Source organism: Bos grunniens, chromosome 19, assembly GCF_055505025.1.
Source record: "Bos grunniens cultivar Pamir isolate PY7600 chromosome 19, Bosgru_T2T1.0, whole genome shotgun sequence".
Lineage (NCBI taxonomy): Eukaryota > Metazoa > Chordata > Mammalia > Artiodactyla > Bovidae > Bos > Bos grunniens.
In genome coordinates this window covers 38,261,281-38,265,537 of record NC_141183.1, presented here as the reverse complement: position 1 = coordinate 38,265,537, position 4,257 = coordinate 38,261,281, and the positions used below count along the sequence as shown (strand labels likewise).

The window sequence follows — 4,257 nt, the reverse complement described above, 5'->3', positions numbered from 1 at the left end:
TATTCATTGCAGCATTATTCATGGTAGCCGAGATATATAGAAAGTAGGTCTCTGTTGACAGATGAATGGATAAAGAAAATTACACACAGGTACACACACACACACACACCATGAAATATTATTCAGTCTTAACAAAGAAGGAAATCCTGCCATTTACAGATTCATGGATGAACCTGAAGGGCATTATGCTAAGTGGGATAAGCCAGACAGAGATAGACAAGTACTGTATGATACCACTTATGCGTTAAGAAAAAAAAAAAAAAGAAGACTCAGAAAAGAATGGGCTTCCCTGGTGGCTCAGTTGACAAAGAATCCGCCTGCAATGCAGGAGACCTGGGTTTGATTCCTGGGTTGGGAGGATCCCTGGAGAAGGGCATGACTACCCATTCCAGTATCCTGGCCTGGAGAATTCCATGGACAGAGGAGCCTGGCAGGCTACAGTCCATGGGGTGGCAGAGAGTCACTTTCACAGAATAGAATGGTGGTTGCTAGTGGCTGGAGAGAGGGGGAAATGGGGACAGGCTGGTAAAAGGGTACAGACTTTCAGCTGTAAGATAGTTAAGTTTTGAGGATCCAATGTACAGCATGGTGACTATAGCAGATCACACAGTTTCTATATTTAGTCTCTTAGCAAATCTTAAGCTTTCTCACATACACACCTAAAAGATAATTATGTGAGGTGATGAAAGTGAAAGTGAAAGTAAAAGTCGCTCAGTCGTGTCCAACTCTTTGCGATCCCATGGATTATACAGTCCATGGAATTCTCCAGGCCAGAATACTGGAGTGGGTAGCCTTTCTCTTCTCCGGGGGGGTCTTCCAAACCCAGGGATCGAACCCAGGTCTCCTGCATTGCAGACGGATTCTTTACCAGATGAGCCAGAAGGGAAGCCTATTTGAGGTGATGATATGTTGATTAACTTGACTGGGAGAATCCTTTCACAATGTCCATGTATATCAAATAATGTACCCTTTAAACACATTAATATTTCAGTTTAATTTGTCAATTACACCTCAGTAAAGCTGGTGAGGAAGGGAATAAAGATCATGCATTAGAGGCAGAGCTAATTCGTTGTAAAGTCTGCCTGTCCTAACAAAGCATAAAAAAATCTCTGAAAAGATAAACAGAGTCACAAGTTAGTTAACTGCATGCCAGAACAAAATCCAACACTTTTTCAAGGAATACAATACAACGCAGCACATAAAACTCAACAACGTAAAATTCACCATATTTAGCACCCATTGGAGAAGGCAATGACACCTCACTCCAGTACTCTTGCCTGGCAAATCCCATGGACAGAGGAGCCTGGTAGGCTGCAGTCCATGGGGTCTTGAAGAGTCGGACACAACTGAGCGACTTCATTTTCATTTTCATGCATTGGAGAAGGAAATGGCAACCCACTCCAGTGTTCTTGCCTGGAGCCTGGTGGGCTGCCGTCTATGGGGTCACACAGAGTCGGACACAACTGAAGTGACTTAGCAGCAGCAGCAGCAGCAGCCTTTAGAAAATCACAGGACATGTAACAAAACACAAAAATCGGACACATACTTAGGAGAACAACCAAACAAGGAACAGACCCAGAAATGACAGAGATGATGGAATTAGTAGTTAAAGACTTTAAAACCATTATTTTAAGTGTTAAGACTATAATCAAGGAAAATTTGGACAGATAAGGAGAAAAATAAAAGATACACAAAAGAGACCAAAATGGAACTTCTAAAGTTTAAATGCACAGTATCCAAAATGAAACATACATGATGGGCTTAAGAGCAGATGAGATACTACAGAAGAAAAGATCATTTGACCTTGATCATTTGAAGAAATTGCAATTATAAGCTACCCAAGATAAAACATTACAGGAAAAGACACTGAAAAAGAAGTGAGCAGAGTCATGGTGGGCTGTAGGACAATATCAAGCAATGTAACATATTCCAATTACAAACTGGAATCCCAGAAGAGGCGAAATTAAACAAAAAATATTTGAATAAATTGTGGTTTAAAGTTTTCCAAATTAGATGGAGACTGTAAAAGCTTAGACTATAAATGCATAGAATCTCAATAAAACCCAAGCAAAGAAACAAAACCACACCAAGGCTGATCACAATCAGATTTGTTAATACCAATAATAAAAAGAAAATCTTAAATGTTGCTGAAGAAATTCAACTTCTAACCAAGATAGAATAATAAGGATTGGATTTACCCTTACTGAAATAAGGGTGACTCCCTTGGCATGGACTATTTAGATAGGAAACAAAAGCAAAATGATAAATGGAATTTTGTGAAAAATAAAAAATTCTGATCTACAAAAGATGTCATTAAGAAAAATGAAAAGGCAAGTCATATTTGCAAAACACATTATCCAGTAAAGGACTTATGTGTAGAATGTACAAGGAATTCTTAAAGCTCAATAAAAACAGCTTACTTTTTTTTTCATGGACAAAAGGTTTGACCAGACACTAAACCAATGAAGATATATGAATGGATAATAAGCAAATAAAATGACATGTCAGCAAAGAAGATACATGAGTGGATAATAAGCAAATAAAATGATGTTCAACAATATTAGACCTCAGGGAAATACAAATTAAAACCACACAGAATAGAAGTGAGCGGTGGGGCCAGCTGACAGTAAAGGCGCTGAGCGGCTGTGTGCAGAGCAAGCTGGACTTGGATCTCAGCTAAAGGACAATATTCCAGTTACTGAACTTTCAGTAAACGGACCTTCTTCAAAAAAAACATTTTTCCCTTGTGTGAAAAATGAACTTTTGCCTAGTCATTCTCTTGAATTACCAGGAACAAAATTTCCAGTTCAACCAAGATAAAATGAATTTTTCCACACCGAGAAACATCTAGGGTCTATTTGCTCCACTAAAATTGCATATGGAATTCAAAGCAATGCAGCAGGTTCTGCACCTTCCATTTCTTCCAAGCTCAAACCTTTCAGTGGATATTTGAGGAATAATGATGAGGCCATTGGATTTGAAGATATTTTTAATGACATGTCACAAAGGGAACTAATGGGAGAACTACACTTGATGATGGAATATAAACTTGATTTCCTGTGATACAGTGTGTGCTGTTCATGAGAACAGAGGAGCTGCATCTTACTTACAGTAGTTGTCTATTTACTATAATTTGATGTGCGCAACATTAAAAGTACTGACACATGGGGGAAACCCCACATACACATACCCTAGAGTGGATAAAATTTTAATAACTGACAATACTAAGAGCTGTCAAAAAAGTAGAGCAACTGGAACTTTCATTCATTGCTGTCGGGAATGCAAAATGGTGCAGTCAGTCTGGAAAATAATTTGGTAGTATGTTTATATGTGTATATATGTATCAAGTTAACTGTATACTTATCATAAGACCCAGAAATCCCACCTTAGATATTAACAGGAACAAAAGCATGTATCCACACAAAGACTTGTACACAAATGTTTATAGCTGCTATATTCATAGTGATAAAAATTTGAAAACAAGCCAATTCCATCAATGAATAAATAAATTGTAGTATATGGATGCAATGGACACTGCTCAACTATAAAAAAAAAACAACTAGCAATACCGGCAACAACATGAGTGCTTGTCCCAGGTTTTATGCTAAGTGAAAGAAACCAAGTATGAGTGATTACTTGTGTGATTCCGTTTATAATTTGTAAATCCTCAAAACATGATTCCTTTGGTGGAGGCAAACGTCCAGGGATAGAAATCAGACCGGTAGTTGCTAAGGGCCAGAAGCAAGGGCTGAGGCAAAGGGCACAACAAACCTTTTCAGTCGTCGGAAATGTTCTTTATCCTCTTCATGGTGTTGCTGCTGCTGCTGCTGCTGCTAAGTCGCTTGAGTCGTGTCCGACTCTGTGCGACCCCATAGACGGCAGCCCACCAGGCTCCGCCATCCCTGGGATTGCTAGATGATGATATATAGTAAAACTGGTGAATTTTACTTTCTGTAAATTTTACCCCAATGAATCATGCATGACAAACTTGTCTGCCACCACTGATTTTGATGGTGATTTTGATTTTGATGGAAGATTGCTGCACTAGAAACTGGCTCTCCTAAGATCTGCTGAGAGAAAAGGATGTGAGACTTTCCTGCGGATTAGACGTGAGCCATGGGAGAGGAATTGATGCTTTTGAACTGTGGTGTTGGAGAAGACTCTTGAGAGTCCCTTGGACAGCAAGAAGATCAAACCAGTAAATCCTAAAGGAAATCAGTCCTGAATGTTCATTGGAAGGACTGTTGCTGAAGCTGA

The 4,257-nt window shown here is 39.1% G+C and overlaps 1 pseudogene; it reads left to right on the top strand.

Annotated features, from left to right (window-relative positions):
- Nucleotides 1-2,616: 2,616 nt before the first annotated feature.
- LOC147352251 (proteasome maturation protein pseudogene) lies at nt 2,617-3,191 on the top strand (annotated as a pseudogene).
- Nucleotides 3,192-4,257: the final 1,066 nt, after the last annotated feature.